The 25,151-nt window shown below is 43.1% G+C and overlaps 2 long non-coding RNA genes across 2 annotated transcripts in view; one reads left to right on the top strand and one right to left on the bottom strand.

The window, feature by feature from the left end:
- Positions 1-4,839: 4,839 nt before the first annotated feature.
- On the bottom strand, positions 4,840-21,744 carry LOC138752372 (uncharacterized). The gene is made up of 3 exons (XR_011350570.1): positions 21,595-21,744; positions 20,826-20,888; positions 4,840-5,037 (listed from the first exon to the last, which is right to left on the bottom strand). It is a non-coding gene; the product is annotated as an uncharacterized lncRNA (long non-coding RNA).
- A 2,251-nt stretch (positions 21,745-23,995) lies between these two features.
- The window catches only part of LOC138752371 (uncharacterized), a 50,378-nt gene continuing 49,222 nt past the window's right edge, over positions 23,996-25,151 (top strand). The window contains exon 1 of the long non-coding RNA XR_011350568.1: positions 23,996-24,447. This is a non-coding gene — a long non-coding RNA (uncharacterized lncRNA). The remainder of the gene's footprint in view (positions 24,448-25,151) is intronic.

Here is a 25,151-nt window from a genome sequence, read left to right as displayed (position 1 = left end):
ATCCCCTCTCAATCTTCTAAACTCCAGTGAGTACAATCCCAATTTGCACAATCTTTCCTTATAAGTCATTCCTGCCATTCCAGGTATCACCCTGGTGAATCGCCTCTGCACTCCCTCCATTGCAAGAACATCCTTCCTTAGATAAGGTGACCAAAACTGCACACAATACTCCAGGTGGGGTCTCACCAAGGCCCTGTACAGCTGCAGTAAGGTATCCTTGTTCCTATACTCAAACCCTCTTGATATGAAGGCCAACATACCATTTGCCTTTTTAACCGCCTGCTGTACCTGCATGCTCACCTTCAGAGACTGGTGTACAAGTACCCCTAGGTCTCTCTGCACTTCCCCATCTCTTAATCTATTGCCATTCAAATAGTAATCTGCCCTCCGGTTTGTATTACCAAAGTGGATAACCTCACATTTATCCACATTGTAGTGCATTTGCCATGTATCTGCCCAGTCCCTCAATTTATCCAAATCACACTGGAGCTTCCTGACCCCCTCTTCCGTGCACATAACCCCTCCTAGCTTAGTGTCATCTGCAAATTTGGAGATATTACATCCAATCCCCTCATCCAGATCGTTAATGTAAATTGTGAACAGCTGGGGTCCCAGTACAGATCCCTGTGGCACCCCACTGGTCACCGTCTGCCACTCAGAAAATGAGCCATTTATTCCAACTCTCTGTCTTCTACCTGCCAGTCAGTTCTCAATCCACATCAATACTTTGCCCCCAATCCCATGAGCCTTGATTTTGGAAGCCAGTCGTTTATGCGGGACCTTATCGAAGGCCTTTTGGAAGTCCAGGTACACCACATCCACTGGCTCTCCCCCATCTATTTTACCTGTCACCATCTCAAAGAATTCCAATAGATTTGTCAAGCACGATTTACCTTTTGTAAATCCATGTTGACTCCGTCCGATCCCTTCTCTGCTAGTCATATGCTCCGCTATTACATCCTTAATAATGGATTCCATCATTTTGCCCACTACTGATGTAAGGCTCACAGGCCGATAATTCCCTGCTTTTTCTCTACCCCACTTTTTAAATAGTGGGGTAACATTAGCTACCCTCCAATCCATGGGTACTGATCCTGAGTTATCGAGTTCTGGAAAATAATTCTTAAAGCATCTGCTATCTGAATGGCTACTTCCTTAAGTACCCTAGGATGTAGATTATCAGGCCCTTGGGGTTTATCTGCCTTCAATCCCATCAATTTCCCCAAGACCATGTCATTAGAGATACTGATTTCTTTCAGTTCCTCCCTTGCATTAGTCTCTATGTTTCCCAACATCCTTGGGAGGTTATTTGTATCCTCTCTTGTAAAAACAGAACTAAAGTAAGAATTTAATTGGTCTGCCATTTCCTTATTCCCCATTATATATTCCCCTGATTCCTACTGCAAAGGACCTACTCTGAATTTCACCAATCTTTTCCTCTTGACATATTTATGAAAGCTTTTGCAGTCGGTTTTTATATTTGCTGCAAGCTTACTTTCGTTATTTATTTTTGCTCTCTTGATTAATCCCTTTGTCCTCCTTTGGTGCATCTTGAACTGCTCCCAGTCTTCGGTTGCGGTACTTTTTTTGGCCAATTGATATGCTCTCTTTGGACCTAATGCTGTCTCTAATTTCCCTTGTTATCCACGGTTGAGTCACCTTTTTTGGTTTATTTTTATGCCAAACCGGTATAAACAATTTTTGCAATTTCTCCATTAGATCTGTGAATGCTTTCCATTGTCTATCCACAGTCAACTCCCCCATAAACACCACCCAATCAATCTTACTCAACTCCCGTCTCATACCATCATAATTCCCTTTATTTAAATTCAGGACCTTAGTCTCGGTTTTAATTTCATCACTCTCCATGTCGAGTGAGAATTCGATCATATCATATCGCTCCTACCCAAAGGGCCTCGTACAACAAGATTGTTGATTAGCCCCTTATCATTGGATAATACCCAATCTAAAATAGACTGCTCCCAAGTTGGTTCCTCGACATATTGATCTAGATAACCGTCCCATAAACATTCAAGGAATTCCTCCTCCTCAGTATTTTTACTAATTTGACTAGTCCAATCTATATGCAAATTAAAGTCTCCCATGATGACAGCTGTTCCCTTATTGCACGCTTTTCTAATTTCTCTTTTAATGCCTTCCCTCACCTCTACACTACTATTTGGAGGCCTATATACCACCCCCACTAATGTTTTCCGCCCCTTGCTATTCCTCAGTTTACCCATATAGATTCCGCATCTTCTGAGTTGATATCCTTTCTGTCAATCGTGTCGGTCCCTTCTCTCACCATCAATACTACCCCACCCCCTTTTCTTTCTTGCCGATCCCTCCTAAATATCGTATACCCCAGGATGTTAAGTTCCCAGGCTTGCCCACCCTGCAGCCATGTTTCTGTAATCCCAATCAAATCATATTTGTTTATCTCAATTTCCACAGCTAATTCATCTACCTTGTTCCGAATGCTTCTTGCATTCTTTCACCTCAAAATAATTCTTTTTCTCCCACTTTGACCTTCTGAGTTCCTCCAGCACCTTGAGTTTAGCTAAAGATTCCAACAGACCTCCTGGGTGCCTAGGTATGTCTTGTACATTATCGAATGTCATTCTCTATGTTCAGGTTACTCCATGGATTAAAGTCAGATGCACAGAGAACCCGAAAGGAATTGCAACTGTGAGACTACAATTTTCCTTTGTGCTTGATTTTTTTTTACTGACTGAAAGCTATCGAAAGAATTCAATTTCTAGGCCTTTGTGCTTCGAAAATTATAACTTTTCTTTTTCTCCTACATTTTTTGTAAAGTAGCATTTTATCTTTCAGCAAACTATTTTCCTCCATTGCCTTAGGTACTCCCACGCAGCAATTTCTTAATTGTGTCTGAAGCAAATTATACTCTGTGTCACACAGCGACTATCAGAACGTTTCAAAAATGCCAGTGTTCCAGAATGTTCAGTTCACCATGACAACTGTAACCATGCGCGACTTTTAAAATAGTTCTCACTATTATGTAGTAGATCAGGTATTTACCGAGTGCTATAAGTCTCTGGGCATGTATAATAAATGTGATTTGGATTTTGAGCAATACATTAGAAATAAATAAATTAGATACAGTATTAAGCCCACAAATTACCCTAGCATCTACATTAACTCTTCCAGGAAGCCAATTAAATACTTTAATTACTGGCAAAATTGTAATTTTAACTCTTTCACCACCTTCAGCACCTCCTCCACCCTTGAGTTGCCCCCCCCACCCCTGTTTCACTTCCCTGGCCAACCTCATCACAACCACTCCTGATTCATTGTGGGGTGAGCTGTTAGAAACTACAAACCTCAGATGAACAGAAACCCTGTTGGGTTTCCAGGTGCCAATCTCTAAAATTAGGTATGGCCAAGCATTTGGTTATTTTTGTGTCTCCACTGACATCATGAATAAGAAGCCATCTGGGATAGCAAACTAAAATAATGTTACAACTGAATACACATTTTGTATGGAGGGTCTTAGCAAACAGTTTTGATCAGGAGAATTGTTGCTGCTCCATGTGTAGCTCACAAGTGCTCATTCATGTCTGGAAATTTGCTTAGGGCAAGCAAGGTTATAGTTTCAAACATTTGGCAGGAGGCATCATATTCCAAGAATACACTGTGCAGAAAAGAAGGATCCAGGATCATAAGCTGTTGATAGATGTCACCTAAAGGTAAAGTAGTGGTTCATAACATCGTTACATTACTGTTGCCATCATGACTTGTTCCATCATATTTTGTCTCCATATTCCCAAGAAAGCTCATTATGAAATACTGTGCATTTCCTGGTATCTGCATTGTCTGGTATTACCCTCATTAATGGAAAACTGTACAATATAACTTGCATCAAACTGCCAATTGCATTCTGTGATTCCTTGCCTTCATCTCTCCATGACACATGGATTTCAGCAACAAAATGTTGAAAACATTCTAAAGGTTCTTCATCCCAGAATATTTTTAAAACCATAAGGGAAAAAGCCCACTGAGTTCAGAAGATGATATATTGGAATGAAGGGGGAATGGAAAAAATAAAAGTGGTAAGAAGCCTGGAGGAAGGCCCGTGTAGATCAGGAATAAGGGAGATGGAAGTAGTGATCTTGGACTTCATTTCCTGACCAGGAAACGGCAAATAAGCAGGTACAGCTGAAGAAGAAGCCAATGTCATACATGTTTAGAATTCTTTAAGATGATGGAGATGCAGGTGGAAGAAGTTAAGGCTTCTGCCAAGGTCTGATTGTTTAGATTTGGAGAGAGGAAGATCAGAAGGGATGTTGAAAACACAGGGAGGAAAGATGGAAAAGAATTCAGAGGAATACTGGAAGTATTTTTCAAGTTTGAGATCCTTAATATAAAGAAAACAACATTATCTGTTGTTGCATTGAACATGGTGGCCAATAAAATGGAATTGTGAACCAGGACAGATTTGTGATCAAGTAAGTCATTGTTGTTCCAAGGAAAGATCAAGAGCATACAAGTCCTGGCACATGGTATTGTGCTGGATCTCAGGATTCGATGGGAACAGTATCCCAAGATACTTGAGATCATTGGTGAGTTTGAATTGTGAAGGCTGGAGGTTTGGTTGGAACCCATTTGGCATGGATCAGATTGAGAAGTATCTGCTAAGGGGAGAGATTTGGCTGCTGTAGCAAATCTTGAGTACACCTTCTTGAAGACAAGAACTGTGAGCGAAAATGGCAAAAGAGACAAATGTAAATTTCATGGAGACAGGAGTCAATGCTCAGAAAGAATTCTGGTTTTATTAAGAATCAGTATCTCATAACAAAAAGAACTTTGTTACTACATTACATTTCCTTTCTGCTTTCAAGAATCAGATAGGAAATGGAGATCCTTTCTTCTTTCAGTTTTCAGCTTGTTCAATTGTGCAGTCATTGACATGAAATCCAGCCTCATGACAGCTGTTTGGCAAAGTCTGCTTACCCAAATCTTGTGAGCAGGTGCGGGAATACTCTGTGTCTTCAATTCAAAAGGACATGAACGGAACTGGAATCACAGAGCATTCATTGAGATAGAAAAGGAAACTCCTTTTGGCATTTACTGGTCAGCCAATCATTTTTAGACTCTTTTACAATTTTGCTGAATTTGAATTTCACTCATCTCATTCTGTGATGTATAGATTTTTTTATTTGTTTCAACCAGCTCTTATTAATTTAAACTTATTTTAACTAATGTTTTAAAATCTTTAAAAAAAGAAAGAAAAAAATGACATTTTTTTCCTAACTGTTTGAATGTGCTTTTGTTCAATACATTTCACGCACTGTCCCTCTCAAAAGATGTCAGTTTACTACATCATTAACTCATTTTAACATTTTGGTAATTTTTAAATTGGATTTTCCTTGAGCATTGAACCTACGTTTTCAATGGGTCAGTCATGTGCTCGCAAGGATTTTGCAATAGGTTTTGAATTAATTATTCCCATTTGGTCTGAGATTTCTTGCTAACCTAAATGCACTTATTTGTGTTTATTGCATTATTTCAAAAATTAACATGCAACAATAATGAATACTTTAAAATTGTCACCATTGAAAGAATAAAATAGGAACCATGGAAAGGGAAACATATTGCCTGTACTTGATTTGCTTTCACAAGTTGTTTATCTTTCTTCTTTTGGGTCAAAAACACCTTTTCTGTGTCACCAATCCTTCATCCTTTCATTCCAACCCACATCGTTCTTTGACTTTTTTGTTGAACTAGTCACACAATCTACGTGGCTTGGGCAGATTTCTTTAAAATTCTCACATTGATCATATTTTGTTGGGCCAGTATCATTTCTGATATCCATCTTCCATTTTGCACCTAAGCACTTTATAAGGTAACTATGTTTAATATTTTCTGACAAAAGGCCTGCTCTTCAAAAATCAAATGACTCTTCTGTCTTCTCCATATGGTAATTGACCTGTGAGTCTTACACCATTTTTTGTTTCACCTTCACAATTTCCGTTAGAGCATGAGATACAGTTTTACCAGAGGGACTGCCACACTGAATTTCCCTTGATATTATTGGGTGGGATTTCTGCTTGTTGTTATGTCCTGATAAACTATTTTCCTGATTTCTCTGTAAGTTAATTGAGACACCATAGAGTGATAGAATTTGGATCTCAAGCTCTCCTTCACTTTGTTTTACCAGAGAGAAATAAACTATTAACTTGGCACCTTTGCTAAACTCAGCTTCTCTGCAAATGCCTGTAAACAACCACTCCATGGTAATTTGCAGTTCAGTCAGGCAGTCATACAGATATGAATTGTGAGCATGCCTGTAACAGCTGAAATACAGGATAGGCTGCATGGCACATCTCAAATTATTCCAAGAAATTGCCTTGGAACCTTGAGAATTGAACTACAATCTATTAATTCTAGGACTTGAATTTCAGTTCCTTATTATGATTGTAACAAATAACATTTCTCTAAACCCTTCATTGGGGAGTTCCCCTTGTGATTTATTCAAAGGAAGAACTATGATTTTATTTAGGTTATATTATGAGTCTTATTTTGTCTCAGATTATCCTTTTCATTTGCAATGCTCTTGTTTATATCATGAATATATACCATCTTGATGATGTAGTCATGAAAAACAATTTTACATGTTGCATACACACCCCTATATTGACTTGCATGTTGCATCTGACCCTATATATCTTATGCTTAACTTATTTTGGAAAACAAAGTAAAACACTTGAGTAATGCTGTTGATACAAGCCACAATAATCTTACATTAATATTCTCACAGGCATGGCATCACAGTAAGGAGACCATAATGAAGGGACAACATTATCTAACTAGTTGGGAATATGGTCAGCATATAAAACTTTGGTTAGTTTACTTGTAATTTTCTGCCTGTTACATTTTGATGATTTATTGATGTTATTCCATCATCTATGAGAATGTAAGATTTCAGATGTCAGATTTAACGTCAGAGTACAATACTGATTCTTTTTTCCTGCAGGTGTGGCAGAATTACCCATAATTGGTAGTGCAAAAATTAAACTTTACACAGCATAAGCATGGAAACAAATAAAAGAACTGTAAACATAACAAGTTTTTTAAAAAACTGCATACAGAGAACAAAGAAAATTAATCAATGAAGTGCACAAGTAAGGGGCCTTAATTGAGTCTCGAATTGAGTTTGTTGTTGGAGTCTGATGGTGGAGGGGTAGCAGCTGTTCCTGAACCTGGTGGTGCGAGTTTTGTGGCACCTATACCTCTTTCCTGATGGTAGCAATGAGAACAGAGTGTATGCTATATAGTGTGGGTCTATGATGATTGCTGCTGCCCATTGACTGCACTGTTCTCTGTAGAGGTACTCAATAGTGGGGAGGGTTTTGCCTGTGATGTTCTGAGCTGTGTCCACTACATTTTAGAAGGCTTTACACTCAGGGGTATTGATGTTCCCACACCAAACAGTGATGCAGCCAGTCAGCACACTATCCACTACACCTCTAACAGCCCACTATCATGGTAAGAAATAATAAATAATAAAAGTGGTGTAGCAGAGGCAACACTGCTCCTGCAATAACACACACAACCAGATGTGTTGAGTTCAGTGAGCAGACTAGTTTATTGCAGGCTGCTGGACTGCACTTATACTCCCAGCCCGGACCTGGCTGAGAACCGCGCTGGTGGGCGCTGACATCACCTGGGCATTATGTGGTCCCCAAGCGCGGGTTTCTGAGCCCTAAGCTGGAAGGAAGGGAAACCCATTTTGGCCAGCTGCCCCGCCGCGTGGCTTACAAGCGGGGCTGGTTTGCCTGCCTTGTGGTGAGCTGCCACACAGCACCCCCCCCCCCCCCCCAGAACCAATGTCCTTTTTTGCCAGGTGGCCTCACTTCTTGGGCTGGGCAATGACGACGGGCTCAGTGAGATCAAGGTGCGCTGGCTTCAGCCTGTCCATGGTAAACAGCTTATGTCTGCCACCCAAGTCCAGCGTGAACATTGAGCTGGAATGCTGTATAACCCTGTATGGCCCCTCGTATGGTCACTGCAATGGTGCCGCGGGGCCGAACGAAAACGAACTCCGCGGAAAGCAGCTTGCCAGGAACTTGAGTCGGGTGGGTGCCTTGCCTGGGCAGTGGTGGGGGTTCGAAGGAGTCCAAGCGTGCCCTGACATGAGAAAGTAGTTCATGCGGCGACCGCTGGGGTTTGTGAGGTGCATTGACGAACTCACCAGGTAGTGCTAGCGGCGCACTGTAGACCAGCTCAGCTGATGACGCCTGCAGATCTTCCTTGGGAGTGGAGAACCCGAGGAAGTTCGTTTGTCCAGTCAGGACCGGAGGCGGGCCATGAGTGCCAACTTAAGGTGGCGGTCCAGACGTTCAACCAGTCCGTTGACCTGCGGGTGGTAGGCTATATCCCCAACCTGTTGGAGAGCTGTGCCCAGAGCACAGATGTGAACTGGGCACCTTGATTGCTGGTGAGGTGAGCCGGGATGCCGAACCGGGTGACCCAACCATGCAACAGGGCTCGGGAGCAGGAGTCAGTGGAGGCATCTGGCATCGGGATTGCCTTGGGCCAGCGAGTGGTGCGGTCCACCACTGTAAACAGGTAACGGTTGCCCCGGGAAATGGGTAAGGGTCCGACGATGTCCACGTGAATGTATCTGAACCATTCCCAGACATGCTCAAACTCATGTACGGGTGCCCTGGTGTGCCTGTGCACCTTGGATGTCTGGCAATGGGTGCATGTTCTGGCCCAGCCTGCGATCTGCTTCCGCAGCCCATGCCATATGAACCGTTCTGCCACCATTCGGACCATGGTCCTGATGGACAGATGTGAAAGGTAGTGGATGTGATGGAAGACCTGCCTGTGCCACTGCTGCGGAACCACTGGCTGCGGGGTGCCCAAGGAGACATCACACAGGATGGTGCCTTCGCCACTCAGAGTCGGAAGGTCTCGGAACCACAGGCCGGTGATGGCGGTCTTGAAGGCCCTCATCTCCTCATCAGCTTCCTGGTCCCGGGCTAGCTGCTTGGAGGCCGGGCGTCAGTGCGCAGATGGCCAGTCGCGAGAGTGCATCGGCAACCACATTGTCCTTCCCCACCTTGTGCCGAATGTCGGTGCTAAACTCCGACACAAAGGAGAGGTGATGCTGCTGGCTGACCAACCAGGGATCCTTTGCCATCGCAAAAACACCTTTTCTGTGTCACCAATCCTTCATCCTTTCATTCCAACCCACATCGTTCTTTGACTTTTTTGTTGAACTAGTCACACAATCTACGTGGCTTGGGCAGATTTCTTTAAAATTCTCACATTGATCATATTTTGTTGGGCCAGTATCATTTCTGATATCCATCTTCCATTTTGCACCTAAGCACTTTATAAGGTAACTATGTTTAATATTTTCTGACAAAAGGCCTGCTCTTCAAAAATCAAATTTGGTGGCGGTCCAGACGTTCAACCAGTCCGTTGACCTGCGGGTGGTAGGCTATATCCCCAACCTGTTGGAGAGCTGTGCCCAGAGCACAGATGTGAACTGGGCACCTTGATTGCTGGTGAGGTGAGCCGGGATGCCGAACCGGGTGACCCAACCATGCAACAGGGCTCGGGAGCAGGAGTCAGTGGAGGCATCAGAAAAGGTGTTTTTGCGATGGCAAAGGATCCAGTGGTTCCGCAGCCAGTGGTCGGTGAAGATGGTAAAAGTCCTCCCCTCCAAAAAATAGTGGAAATGCCGCACCGTCAGGTACATGCCCAGTAACTCATGGTCGAAGGCACTATACTTGCGTTCCGGCAGGCGGAGTAGGCGGCTGAAGAATGCCAGTGGCTTCCAATGCCCATTCACCTGCTGCTCCAGGATGGCACCAATGGCTGTAGCAGAGGCATTGACAGAGCGTGCCATATGCAGGTCGGTGAGCGGGTGGGCGAGCATGGTGGCTTTCGCCAGATCATCCTTGGTGGCCTCAAATGAGGTGCAGGCTTTTGGGTTCCAAGCGAGCATCTTGTGCTTGGGTGCGATGAGGGCGAACAGCGGCTCCATGATACACGCAGCTCCCGGGATTAAGCAGTTGCAAAAGTTGACCATACCCGCGAACTCCTGCAGCCCCTTGAGGCTGTTCGGGCGTAGGAACTCCCTGATGCCAGCAACCTTCACAGCAATGGGCGTGGCTCCTTCAGCCGTGATGTTATGGCCCAGGGACTGCATAGACTCTTTCCTAAACTGGCACTTGGCCTGGTTGATAGTAAGGCCGAAGTCGACAAGCTAAGAGAAAAGGGCACGTAGGTGGGCCTTATGTGGTGCCCAGTCCTTGCTGGTGACAAGGAAGTCATCCAAATAAATAAAGACGAAATCCAAGTCCCTGCCCACAGAGTCTATGAGGTGCTGGAAGGTCTGAACTGCGTTCTTGAGCCCGAATGGCATGCACAGGAATTCGAACAGGCCAAAGGGGGTGATGATGGCCATCTTGGGTATGTCCTCAGGGAACACCGGGATCTGGTGATATCTGCGCACCAGGTCAACCTTGGGGAAGACCCTCACGCCATGCAGGTTGGCCGTAAAGTCCTGGATGTGAGGTAACAGTCAGGAAAGGTTGCCTCATTGAGCCGTCGATAGTCTCCGCAGGGACACCAGCTGCCAGAGGCTTTCGGGACCAGGTGAAGCAGCGAGGCCCATGGGCCGTCAGACCACCGAATGATCCTCAGCTCCAACAGGTGCGAAAAATTCTCCTTTGCTACCTGGAGCTTTTCAGGCGGGAGCTGGCGTGCCTTGGCGTGAACTGGCGGGCCCTGGGTGGGGATGTGGTGGAACACCTCGTGGCGCAGCGAAGCAACGGAGAACTGTGGCTTGAGGAGTGTCGGGAACTCTTCCAGGATCTGCTGGAACTCATCTCTGGGCGTGCTGATCGTGGCCATCTGTGGTTGCTCTGAGCGAGAGGCATCGAGGCGAACAGCCTAGAAGGTACAAGCATCCACCAGGCACCTACCTCGAATGTACACCAGAAACCCATATGTGAGGAAGAAGTCTGTACCCAGGATGGCAGTCGGGAGGGACGAGATGGTGAACCTCCACGCGAAATTCTGTTGGCCGATCTGGAAGTGGACTTGTTCCCATACGTCCGGATTGCCGTTGCGTTGGCTGCATGGAGGGGAGGTCCACAAGGTCGGTTACTGGATTCGATGGCCATGGCCGGTATGATGCTGATCTGGGCTCCAGTGTCAATGAGGAACCGTCGGTCGCTGACTGAGTCCCGCAGGTAGAGAAGGCCGTGTCCTTGGCCAGCCGCCGTAGCCATTAACAGCGGCCAGCCTTGGCCATTTCCCTGGAATGAGCAGGGCTGACAACACTTCTGAGCCTTGGCTCTCCAGCGCTGGTCGTAGAAGCAGAGGCCTGAAGCAGATGCTGTGGCCTTGGTTATGTTCTTGGGGACCCCTGAAGGGGCCGGGTGCTCTACCTTAGTGCTAGGGGTGGGCTTAGTGTGGTTGTGCCCATAGCCCATGCCTTGTGACCTGCTGGATCACTGAGCCTTCCGGGAATCATGCGAGCCATAGCTCTTAGGCCTTCTGGGCGACCTTCCTCAGGTCAGTGAAGCTCACCTGAACCAGCAGCGGGCAGATGTCCCCAGGCATATGTTCAAGGAAGATGTGCTCAAAAAGTGGACAGTTGGTGTGCTCACCCATGAGTGCGAGCATCTCATCCATCAATTCTACCAGGGACCTGTCCCCCAGGGGGTCGAGGTGAAGCACCTGAGTGGCATGCTGGTGTCTGGATAGTCTGAGGGACCCGGTAAGCACTCGCTTGATGGTCTCATATTTGTCCTCAGCGGGTGGGTGCTGAACAAGATGTAGCACACATCTGGCAGTGGCCTGGTCCAGGGCAGCGACTACATGGTAGAATTTGGTCATGTGGGATGAAATCTGGCGGAGGTGAAACTGGGCCTCCGCGTGGCCGAACCAGGTCCCTGGCTCATGAACCCAAAATTCAGGCAGTTTCACGGCTATAGCATTGATCCCAGGCTCGCTCATGATGGGTTCAAAGACGTTTGAACCAGTTGGGGTCACCAATTGTAGTGGCGGCTACACTGCTCCTGCAATAACACACGCAACCAGATGGTTGAGCTCAGTGAGCAGACTAGTTTATTGCAGGCTGCTGGGCTGGACTTTTACTCCCAGCCCGGACCTGGCTGAGAACCGCACTGGAGGGCGCTGACGTCACCCAGGTATCATGTGGTCCCCAAGCGTGGGTTTCTGAGCCCCGAGCTAGAAGGTAAGGAAACACCCCGACGGCGCCATTTTGGCCGGCTGCCCCGCCATGTGGCTTACAAGTGGGGCCGGTTCGCCTGCCTTGTGGTGAGCCACCACAGTCTCTTGGTTTGCACTACCATTCAACATTATGGCTGATCCTATGCTTTCTTGCCTAATACTTGTATTGCCGGGTTCCCATGGTTTCAAAATTCTTGAATATATTTACTAATTGAACATCAACAGCACATTAAGAGAACTCCAAAAATTTACAAGCCTTTGCACAAAGAAGCTTCTCATCATCTCAGTCCAAAAGGGTCAGCCCCATATTCTGATATTATGCCCCATGGTTGTACAATGGAAGAAATAGCTTCTGAGTTTACCTAATCAGTCCCTTTCAGACAGAGGAGCAAGTAATTGGGCAATCAAGTTCAATACAACAAGGTTGAAAAAGGAGAGACTCAACAACTAGCATTTGATTGGGCAATTGAGTTTAACAGTTGAAAGAGGATCAGTTGATTGGCCAATAATTGAGTTCAAGACAAAAGGGTTGGGGAAAAAAACTCCTTTCCAATTGCAGAGAGTAAAGGAGATCAGGTATCCTAAACATAACTATAAAAGAGAGCGACTGTGTAGCAGAGTGGTCGTTGTGTGAGGCAGAGTGGTAAGGTTTTGGTGAGAAGAGGCTGAAGTAGTACAGGAGATGAAGTAAGTCAGGGCCTCCTTGTTCAAAGAACAAAAAGGATTCAACAGGTAGGTACAGGTTTTAGACTGCATATTTTTTCCTCTAGTTATTAACAGTGGGAATGGCAGCCAAGACAGGGGAATACTTCTCTTGCAGAATGTGGGTTGTCAGAGAAGCTAGCAATATCCTTGATGACTTCATCTATGAGGTGTATTCAGCTGTAACTCCTGAAAAACTGAGTTAAGGAATTGGAGCTGGTTGGGTGATCTCTGGGTCATTTGGGTGGTAGTGGTGGTGACAGACAGGAGAGACAGAGACACTATTATGCCTATGAGGCAGGAAGAGGGTAGATGGGTGATGGTCAGGGAGGGAAAGAGACTAGACATGTCTGTGGCTATTCCCTTCAATAATATATACCATTATGGATACTGTTGGGAAGGATGACCTACCAGGGATATGCCGCAGTGATCAGGTATCTGACATGGAATCTGGTCCTGTGGTTAAAAAGGGAAGGGAGGTGAGCTGTAGTAATAGGGGATTCCATAGTTAGGGGGCTAGATAAGAGTTTCTGTGGAAGAGATTGAGTATTCTGGATGATATGTTGCCTCTCTGGTGCCAGGGTCTAGATATCTTTGATCCAGTTCATGGCCTTCTCAGAAGGCAATGTGAGAAGCTAGATGTTATAGTTCAACTGTACTGTGTACAGCTTTGGTCACCAAATTATAGGAAAGATGTAAACAAAATAGAGAGAGTACAGAAAAGGTTCACGAGAATGTTAACAAGATTTCAAGGTTTGAGTTACAGGGAAAGGTTGTGCAGACAAGGGCTTTTTTTCTCTGGAGGTTAGAAGATTGAGGGGGGACTTGATAGAGGTGTCTAAGATTTCAAAAGGGACGGACAGAGTAAATGTGGATAGGCTTTTTCAATTAAGAGTGGGGGAGATTCAAACTAGAGGGCATGGTTTAAGATTGAAGGGGGAAAATTGCAAGGGGGAACATGAGGGGAAATTTCTTTAGATTGAAGGGGGAAAATTGCAAGGGGGAACATGAGGGGAAATTTCTTTACACAAAGGGTGGTAGGGATGTGGAATGAGCTTCCAGCAGATGTAGTTGAGGTGGGATCATTGGTTACATTTAAGGATTGACTGGATAGTTACATGGAGAGGAGAGGACTGGAGGGGTATGGACTGGGTGCTGGTCAGTGGGAGTAGGAGGGTGGGAATTTGTTACAGTATGGACTAGTAGGGCCGAACTGGCCTGTTCTGTGCTTTAAGTGGTTATATGGTTCTATAAGGACCAATGACATGAGTAGGAAGGGTGAGGAAGTCCTGCAAGCCTGAGGTTGAAGGACAAGACATCCAGGGTTGTGTTCTCTGTATTGCGTCGTATGCCTTATGCTAGTGAGGTTAGAAATAGTAAGACAATGCATGAGGCTAAAGATGTGGTTCAGGAGGGAGGGCTTCAGGTTTCTGGATCATTTGGCTCCCTTCAAGAGAAGGTGGGACCTGTACCGATGGGACCATTTGCATCTGAACTGGAGGGGGACTAATATCCTTGCAGGAGAGTTTGCTAGTGTTGCTCTGGTGGGTTTAACCTAGATTTGCAGTGGGGTAGGAACCAGAGTGTCAAAGCAGATAGAGGAGTAGAGGAGGGAAAAAAATTATTTTTATATAAAAAAAAAATTGGCCTGCACTGTTAGAAGTCAATGGGCTGTATGTGTTTATATTAAAAAAAAAGTTCTCAGGGGCATCTATTTCAATGAAAGTAATTGTTGGAAAGGCAGACAAGGTTGGAGCATGGATTAGCATGTGGAATTATGACATTGTGTTCAATAGTGAAACTTGGTTGCAGGAGGGGCAGGACTGGCAGAACCAAATGTTCTGGACTTCTGTTACTTTAGACACAATAGAATGGGAGGCATGAAAGTGTGAGGAGTGGCATTGATCGTCAGGGAAAATATCACAGCTATGCTCTGGCAGGACAGACCAGAGGGCTCATCTACTGAGGCTATATGGGTGGAGCTGAGGAATGGGCTTGTCTTATAGACTGCCTAATAGTCAGAGAGAATTGGAGGAGTAAACTTAGAGAGATGGCAGACAGCTGCAGTAAACATAAGGTTGTGATAGTAGGAGATTTTAATTTTCAACATATTGACTGGAACTCCCATACTGTAAAAGGGCTGAATGGTGTGGAATTTGTCAAATGTGTTCAGGAAAGTTTTCTAAATCAATATGTAGAGGTCCCAACTAGGGAGAGTGTAGGGGAACATTTTGGGTCCAGTGATCATAATGCCATGGTTTCAAGTTAATTATGGAGAAGGTCTGGGCCTTGGGTTGAGATTTTAAATTGGAGAAAGGCCAATTTGGAGGAAATGAGAAAGGATTTAGAATGTGTGGAAAGTGATGTGTTGTTTTTGGGTAAGAATGTGTGAGGTAAGTGGAGGACCTTCAAAGGTGAAATTTTGAGTACAGAGTTTGTATGCACCTGTCATGATTAAAAGCAAGATTAGCAAGATAGGGAACCTTGTTTGTGAGGGATATTGGGGATTTGGTTCAGAAGAAGAGGTTTTTAGCAGGTATAAGTTACATGGAGCAAATTAAGAGTATAAATAATGAAAGAAAATCCTCCTGAAAGAAACCAGGAAGGCTAAATGAAGACATGAGGTTTGTGACAGATTATATTGTTTGTATTGTATCTTTTTGGGAGATAAATTGGGCAGGTTTTTTTTTAGTGTAGGTAACATACAAACAGAATTTATTTAAAATACTGGAGCTCTGCTCATGCTTGTTTCACTTGGAATAAAAGAAACAAAAAGGAACTCTGTGGTGACCTGAAAGAGAGGTTATCATCTGGAGAACCCTAAGGGGCAGGTTTCTTCAGCAAGACTCTGAAGCGGCTGATGGAAGTAAATCAGTTGTGGGTGTCCTGGAACAACAAATATCTCTCTGAAAACTGACAAGAACCTTCCTGAGTGGTAACCATTTACTTTTCAAGCACCAAAGCATGGTGAACTTCATAAATGTTACATTCTGTGTACAATATAAGAATTGCCTGCAACTAGTGAACTTGGAGGAATGAGAAGTGAGATTGGACTGTGAATCAAAGAATGTTTCTGAATTTACACACACATTACATGCACAAAGAATTAGAAGGGAATGAGGTTAATAAGTTTTTTTTTCTTTGGCTTGGCTTCGCGGACGAAGATTTATGGAGGGGGTGAAAGTCCACGTCAGCTGCAGGCTCGTTTGTGGCTGACAAGTCCGATGCGAGACAGGCAGACTGCAGCGGCTGCAGGGGAAAATTGGTTGGTTGGGGTTGGGTGTTGGGTTTTCCCTCCTTTGCCTTTTGTCAGTGAGGTGGGCTCTGTGGTCATGGAACCTATACAGATAAGAAGTAGAAGTTCTTGCTGTCTTAAAGCAAATGAGTGGATAGATTCCCAGGGCCTGACAAGATATTCCCTTGGACCTTGAGGGAGGCCTGTAAAGAAATTTCAGGGGCTCTGGTAGAAACATTTAAAATACCCTTAGCCATGGGCGAGGTGCTGGAGGATTGGAGGGTAGCTCACATTGTTCTGTTTTTAAAAATGCTCCAAAAGTTACCCTGAAAATTATAGGCCAGTGAGCCTGACATCAGTAGTAGGTAAATTATAGGAAGATGTTCTAAGATATTGCATACAATTATGTGGATAGCCAGGAACTGTTTAGGGATAGTCAACATGGCTTTGTGCATGGTAGGTTGTGTTTAACCAATCTTGGTTTTTTGAGGTTACCAGGAAAGTTGAAGGAAAGACTGGATGTTGTCTACATGGACTTTAGTAAGGCCTTTGACAAGGTCCCACATGGGGTGGGGGGGGATGGGGGGTTAGTCAGGAAGGTTCAGATGCTGGGAACTTGTGGTGAAGTAGTAAACTGGATTAGACCATGGCTGGACAGGAGAAGCCAGGGAATAGTGGTGAATGATTGCTTCTCAGACTGGAAGCCTGTGACTCATGGTGTGCCTCCGGGATCTGTGCTAGGACTATTTTTTGTCATCTATATTAATGATCTGAAGGGCAAATTAGATCAGCAAATTTACAAATGACACTAAGATTGTAGGTGTTGTGGATAGTAAAGGTTTTCAAAGCTTACAGAAGAATCTGGACCAGCTGAAAAATGGCAGATGGAGCTCAGTGCAGATATGTGAGGTGTTGCATTTTGGAAGGACAAACCAAGCAAGGTCCTACACAGTAAATGGTAGGGCACTGAGGAGTGCAGTTAAACAGTTATCTGGGAATGCAGATGGATAGAGTTGTAAAGAGAGCTTTTGGCAAATTGGCCTTCATAAATCAAAATATTGTGTATAGGAGTTGGGATGTTATGGTAAAGTTGAATAAGATATTGAGGCCAAATTTGGAATATTGTGCAATTTTGGTCAACTAACTACAGGTGAGATCAATAAATAGAAAGAATGCAGAGAAGATTTACTAGTATGATGCCTGGACTTCAGTAAGTCAAGGAAAGATTAAACAGGTTTGGTCTTTATTCCCTGGAGTGTAGAACAACAAGGGGAGATTTGAAATTAGCATTTAAAATTGAGGGGGATAGCCAGAGTAAATGGAGATGGGCTTTTCTCACTGAGAGTCAGTGAGATACAAACCAGAGGACATGGGTTAAGAGTGAAAGGGGAAAGGTTTTGGGGAAAATCACATAGAGAGTGGTGGGAGTGCGGAACAAACTGCCAGCTGAAGTGGTGAATGTGGGCTCAAGTTTCTCTTTTTAAGAGGAACTTGAACAGATACCGGGATGGGATGGGTATGGAGGACTGTGGACTGGATGCAGATCAGTGGGCCTAAGGAGAATAGTTGTTTGGAACAGACTAGAAAGGCCAAAGGGGCCTGTTTCTTTGCTGTAATGCTCAATGGTTCAGAATCTTAATCTTCAACACCTCAGTGTACTTGTCATTTTGGTGAAGAGACCAAATCTGCAAACAATATTCCAAACAGGATCTCTTGCTAACTTGCTTTTTTTCCTTCAATTCCTTTTCAGTGGAGGCCAACGTGTTTACCTTTCAAATTGTTGGCTTGACCTGCATGTTTACTTTTCACATCTCCCCATACAATACATTTCTGCACACCAACTTGTTACTTTGTTTAAAGGATACATCATTTTCTGTTTTTATCGAAGTCTATAATGTCACATTTTCCCCACATTCTTGCCACTGGTATATCCTTTTGCTGAAATTTTGCATGCTCCTCACTCAGTATCCTTTCTAGATTTGTATCAGCAAACTTCTACCTATCCATTGAAAATTTGGGTATACTACATCCTCTGGTTCTCCTACATTCACCCTGACAGAAAACAATCCATCAGATTTTCTCTTACCATCAGCACAACTTGAGCTTCTGGCAATGCCCAGCATCTTACAATTATTTTTCTTTTTGTCTTCATTATCACTCACAGTACAACCATTAACCCAACAACTACTGCTTGTCCCTATGCCAGGGCTGGCCCTCACTCTGTAATAGATATTTGCAGAAATTTGTAATCAACAGTAACAGTCCAAGTTACAACTTGTAATTTCAGGCCATTTCATTGGCTTTTACTGCAGACAATAAGATGGATGACTATATCCTCGGGGATTGAAAGAAAACCTGTTTTTATAGTTATTACAGAATATACAAAATCCTAATATACTACAGAAAAATCTGGCAAATTTAACTTTTCAAGTCATTTGTAAGTTGCCTCCATAAATTGTGCTTCATTGTGTTTTTAGTCTAAATTCCAGCAACTGAAAAAATTATAACTGCTGTTCCAAGTTATTATCATGGCCCTTCAACTTCTACTGAACTTGAACTTATTCCACTTGAACGTGTGGTGTTAGAATAAGAGAAATGATCTTCAATGTCACAACCTCTGTCACAGGGAGGGAAAGATTTGCTATCAAACTCGCTTCTGAAGACTTGACATAAGAAATGTTTTATTTTGAGGATTAGGAAGTGACAAGACAGTAAAGAAAATGGAGTTCCTCCTTGGGTCTTTAATTGTAACCCCTACAGCCCTTCTACAGATTTTCATATACTTCCCCTGATGATGCCATTGGGTCTTCAGACTCTTTTGGCAGGACGACTTTAGGTTAACTAGAATGGAAAATAGCCAGTTGAGACAGATAATAGACAATTGCGGGACAGATAGAGCCATCTCACTAGTCGGACAAGATGTCCCGTGGTTTGACAATGAAACAGAATTTGAATTGACTTTGTATTTGCTTGAACAATGCAAACAAGTTGAATAAATATTGCCCATAAATTTGTTCATTCATCTGAACTTCGTGATTTTAAAAATATATATATTTTGTGTTCCTAAGAAATGTAAATTAGAATCATTGTGATGGGTGAAAATATAATATAAAATTACAGCTCTAGCAAACAAATGGTTGGAGAATGCATCAATACCTTTCATTATTGAAGTGTATTAAATATTCGTTTGGTGAGGCTAGTCCACCACTCATTTTGGATCTCCTGGAGTTTGCACTGAAGATGGCTGCATGCGTGACGGAAGGCTCGTTTCTTCTCTGGCCAGGACGGCTTTGCAAAGTGAGCCTGGTGGGCAGCTCGCTTCTTTGCCAGCAGCTCCTGGATTTCCTGGTTGTTTTCGTCGAACCAGTCCTTGTTTTTCCTGGAGGAGAAGCCCAGTACCTCTTCAGTGGATTGCAGTATGGCAGTCTTCAGTTTGATCTTCAGCAGCGTGGATTCGATGCTGTCGGCCTCTGCCATCTCGAGTACTTCGATGTTGGAGATGAAGTCGCTCCAATGAATGTTGAGGATGGAGTGGAGACAACGCTGGTGGAAGCATTCTAGGAGCCGTAGGTGATGCCGGTAGAGGACCCATGATTCGGAGCCGAACAGGAGTGTGGGTGTGACAATGCCTCTGTATACGCTAATCTTTGTGAGGTTTTTCAGTTGGTTGTTTTTCCAGACTCTTGTGTAGTCTTCCAAAGGCACTATTTGCCTTGGCGAGTCTGTTGTCTATCTCGTTGTCGATCCTAGCATCTGATGAAATGGTGCAGCCGAGATGGGTAAACTGGTTGACCGTTTTGAGTTTTGTGTGCCCGATGGAGATGTGGGGGGGGGGGCTGGTAGTCATGGTGGGGAGCTGGCTGATGGAGGACCTCTGTTTTCTTCAGGCTGGCTCAAAATTACCTCACTCACACAAATTTGTTATCATACTTTCAGTGCTTAGCACACATTCTGATTATGCAACAGAAATGTATTTGGAAACTAGCCTTTATCCATTTTATCATTCATTGAGATCAATGATAACATACAACTGAGAAGATAGTTATTCAGTTCTTGCCATTCAGTAAGATCATAGTTGCCCTTGTACCTCTACTACTTTCCTGCATCAAACCTCCATTCCTTCCTTGTAAAATTCAAAATCTATAAATGTTTGTCCAGTTCTGTGCAAAACTTCCTACAATCTACTTTCTTTTTGGTAGAAAAATTTCCTCCAATGCCACACCACTTTGACACTGTGATCTTTGGCCTAGACCTGCCATTCTCAACCTTTTTTAGCTATGGTCCCCAAGGACTCTGCTCAAAGTTTATTGGGTGCATTCCCTGTGAAGAAGTCAAGTTTTGGTTTCTTCTGGACTTCTCTCCTACTAACTATATAAAATATATTTATACTTTGTGAAGTGAAAAGAATGCAAGGCTTTTACTGTGCCCCCTGATGGGAGTAGTTGGTCAAGACATCCCTTTTAGCAGAAAAACATTCCCCGCATCTAGTTTTGAAGATGAGTTTTTAACCTGAATTTTTTTTCTTCTCCTAGTTACTGCATGGCCTGTTGAGTGTTTCTATCATTTTCTGTTTTCATTTTGCATTTCCATAATGAGTTTTTTAAATTTTCATCTCTGTATCCATTCTGAGAAGTCACTAAAATTTTACCTGTTTCAATGAGATCATCTCTCATTCTTCCAAATTTTAAGGGCCCTGAGGATCAGTCAACATCTGTGGAGAGAAAACTAATTATCATATATTTTGGTGTACAAGTATAGTTGTGAAACCCTAAAAAAAATTGTCAAAAAGGGGGGTTGACTTGTACGCCCAATATACTTTTGAGACCTTATTCACTGCAAAAAATAAACAGATTGACGTCAATTTGGCATATAAGTTGATGCTGGAAGCATCTCCCCACTGCCGCTCTCTAATACTTTTGCACTACTGGGTGCCACCATAACTGCTCCTACTTGGGACCCTGAGGTTGCTGTCACCTCTCCTGCTTGTTAGGCTGATGCTCCCACCTGGAGCATGATGTTGGAGCTCCAGTTCTGTGGACCATTGCCGTTACTGTCTTGTAGGCCAAGATTTTTTTAAACTAACTTAATTTACAGATTTGTTACTTGTAATTAGGGTGTTTTTATTTTAAAAATGTATATATTAGGGTTGTTCCTGGGAGGCCCGGACAGCCTGAAAAATGGGGGTCAACTTGCATGCCAGATATAACATAAAATTAGTCAGAAAAATGGGTGTCGACTTGTAAGCCAAAATATACATTATGGTGGATGCAATAAGATGCTGATGCTGCTTCATCTTTGTTAATTGACTTGAAGTGAAACTATTTCACAATTGCCTTAGAAATAACAATTACTTTTAAATTGTTTGCACATCTCACTCTTCAACCTCACCCACAGTTAATCTCATAATTATAAACCACCTTTCTTTAAAGATCATAGTTCCTCCTTTTGTGTTGTCATTACCAATTCTTGAATGTACTAGTCTGGATGTACTTGGGTTGTAACTTGCCAATGGATTGAGTGGACAATAATGTGTCTTTGGTGAACCAGTTGTTTTGAACCCTGATGTTAACCAGGAAGAATGTATTCAGAGTGAAATTCTTCCTGATGATGCAGACAGTGGCTTTATGACAAGGAGCATAAAGGTGCTCTCAAAGGTTCCAAGAGCTTTTTAAGGTTTCTGCCTCATGGTAAGCTTGCGCACACAATTCATGCAGCTTCCTGTTCTCCATGAACATGGAATCAAAGTTGCTGTTCTAAAGTATCAGCCACTTGTTTTAGGTCTCTGGAAAGAAGATTGGCTTAAATACTCATTTTAAGCCGTGATCCCAAAGAACAGTTTTCAGATGATTGGGAGCCATGTGTGTTGCTTATCATTTGGAGGTAACATTTGGGTCACTTCTGTTACAACCATCCTTGCCAGTTAAACATCTTTGGGAATTGCTTTTCTGAGGAATGTGTGCTCAGTCGAGAGATGCATGTGAGAATAATGAGGAGCAACATGAACTGCCTAGAATTCCTGCACTTGATTAATAGGGATTTTCCATATAAATACCAGGGCTCCAACATTTGAAACAAATTTAAAAAAAACAAAACTAAATTAAATAATTAACACATTGACTTGGATGATCTAACAGTTTGTTCCAATAAAGACAGACTTGGAATCTAGAAATGTCATTATTCAATGACAAATGTTTTGGTTCATTTTAGTTGCTCAGTCGTTTCTTTCAAAATGGACTGCTGATGTACTATTCTGTGTTCTGAATTACTTACTTTGTGTTACTATGGTTACTGAAACCCAGTGCAGACAATAAAGCTTTGTATCAAGTCTCCAGATAATTTTCTGCATACATCACTTCAATTATATTTTCACAAAACTGATTCCCTCCCCCCCCCAAAGAATCCATTTGACTTTTTATAATCTTGTAGATTACAGATATTTAAAAAATAATTCCTTTCAACATGATCTATTTATTCCAGATTTCCTGCAATTGCACTATTTTGCTTTTGAGAGGATAGATGAAATTTAAGGCATGATTACATGGAGAGGACATGCTATGCTCAGGTGAAGCAGGAATTAACTGGATTGCACTAATGAGAAAAGGAAGGCAATCGTTCAAAGAGTGCATTTCCCTCTCAAGAATGCCACAAAGTGCTTCACTGCCAAAAAAAAACAAAATGTACTCAACTGTCAGAGACATGGCAGAGAACAAAATGCCCCATAAGTTATCACAACCAGCAAAGTGATAATGTCAAACTGGGCTATTTATGTGAATTGATTGACTGATTATTATTCATTGGAACACTGAGAATAATGAACTTGCTTTGAAGTAATACTGTGATCTTTTGCATTTCCCTGTGAGAGTGGATGGGGCCTTAGTTTACTATTTCATTCAAGGAATGGAGTACAGAACAAAAGTTTTTCTATCATGTTTTACTTCAATAGAAATAGTTCCCTTGATTCAGTACTTCGTTTCTATTTGTACCTCATTGCAAGAGTCTATCTGGGAATTTGGAACATAGCAAATGAAAGTGCACTAACTGAAATATTACCCTATGCCTCCATATAATTTGTTTAAAAAGAATGAGTTGAAATTTTCATTAAAGTAATATCAAGGGAATGACAATCAAACATCTAGGGAACAATCATATTTCTGAGCTTGGAGTGGAATTTATAGAAAAGGCTGAGTAATATTGTGATTATTTGTTGCCCATGGAGACCTTTCTTATTTTCCACATGATGATCAAATTTTCCAGTTTGTGTCTGCAGCAGATGAAATTTCCATTTTATTTTCAAATAATTTTGAGTTACGGTGGATATTTATTTAATTTTTTTTTTTCAGATAAACTAGGAACAATGTTTTAAGGCAGGGGCAGGCAACCTTTTACCATGAGTGGGCCGGATGGTGAGTCATTGGTTGAACGGTAGGCCGCACTGATGCTACCAAAATTAAATACTGAAACACATATTATGTAATTTAAGTTTTCAATTGTCTTTGCTTGAAGTACATAATGTATAATGCATGAACATAACTGACGATAATTTATCAAAAAAGAATCCACAGAAAGAGTTCAAACAATGAGATCAACCGTATTCCTTCCAAAAAATTACGATGATTCATTTCAACTACATTATTAGCTAGAAGTGCTCTTTTACTTTAATGGAACGACTCTAATTCTCCTACATTATTTTAATGGCTTTCTCAATTAAAATGGCAGCACAGACCAGATCTGCTGTGGCTTTATTCCCAGTTACAGTTGCTGCAATGTAACATAGATGTGGAGCCATACTTGCTGTTTGTTCTATGAAGTTGGACATCAGATTGCAGTGAGTCATATGGTGCAGGGGAGAACACTGAACAGGAGCCAATTCATGAAGTACTCAAATGCTGAAGAAGATGGAGCTCCGGATGCAGCCTAATGGAGGGGTCGATCCGCTTGTGTTGTGGCTTTTTAGACTTCGGTTCATTGATGGGGTTTCTGGTATCGAAGGATGAGGACTGAAGGTGGAGGAGCAGCAGAGCCGGGAAGGTGACTGGGAACTTTGGAGTTATTCCGGAATGGAAGGACTCAGACACTTTACCCTGGGCCTTATGGAAACTATAGAGGAATGGAGGTTGCTTTGTCTGGGCCTTGGAGTGGTCGATGCCTGAGTTTGGGAAGCTCCGTGAATCTAACTGTGCAGTGTACTCTCTCCTTAACTCCAGTGAGTAGTCACTGAACCTGACTTGTGATGGCGGCGCATGTAATCTCCAGTGGCTTCTGCGATTTGAGTAAGTGTTCTTTTCCATATGAATGGTGGACATATTAACATCTGTTGTAACCTGACTTGCTGTATGATGTCTAAACTCGAGGTACAAGTTTACCCAAGACAATTGGCGCAGCAAGCAGGGTTGGTCTCAAGATGTTTCGCCAAAAGAAAGAGGTGAGCCCTGAGCAGTTTTTGATTCTGGGATGGACTTCCAAAGATGATAGGTTTGGTATGCTGGCTAATACCCTGTCTTTGTTGGGACCACCCATCAGTTGGGATGAAAGGTTAGATCCCTTAAGTGTGCCTCTGGGAGAGCGGGTTGCCACTCTCCTTCGAGAAAGTAAGTTTCCAAAAAAACGGAGGACGCTGACGGACGGTTTTTGGCTGCTGGCCACAGCCTTACACTGTGCTATTCAGCGTGAAGTTGAATTAGTTCAGCAGCAAGTGAAGTCTGAACATAAGAGAAAACAACTAGAGGAGGAAGTAGAGACTATGCGACAACGCTGCTCGATGATGAGCGAAATTGTTAGCACCAGTCAGGATCGAGCCAAAGAATGGGAGGATATGCAGACGATACTAAGATAGGTGGAATAGTGGATAATGAAGAAGGTTTTCAAGGATTGCAGAGGGATTTGGGCTGCTTAGAAAAGTGGGCTGAAAAATGGCAGATGGAATTTAATGCTGATAAGTATGAGGTGCTTCATTTTAGTAAGAAGAATCAGAATA

This window comes from Narcine bancroftii, chromosome 2 (genome assembly GCF_036971445.1).
Source record: "Narcine bancroftii isolate sNarBan1 chromosome 2, sNarBan1.hap1, whole genome shotgun sequence".
Classification (NCBI taxonomy): Eukaryota; Metazoa; Chordata; class Chondrichthyes; order Torpediniformes; family Narcinidae; genus Narcine; species Narcine bancroftii.
The sequence above is the reverse complement of the archived record's forward strand: the minus strand, read 5'-3'. Positions and strand labels throughout refer to the sequence as shown.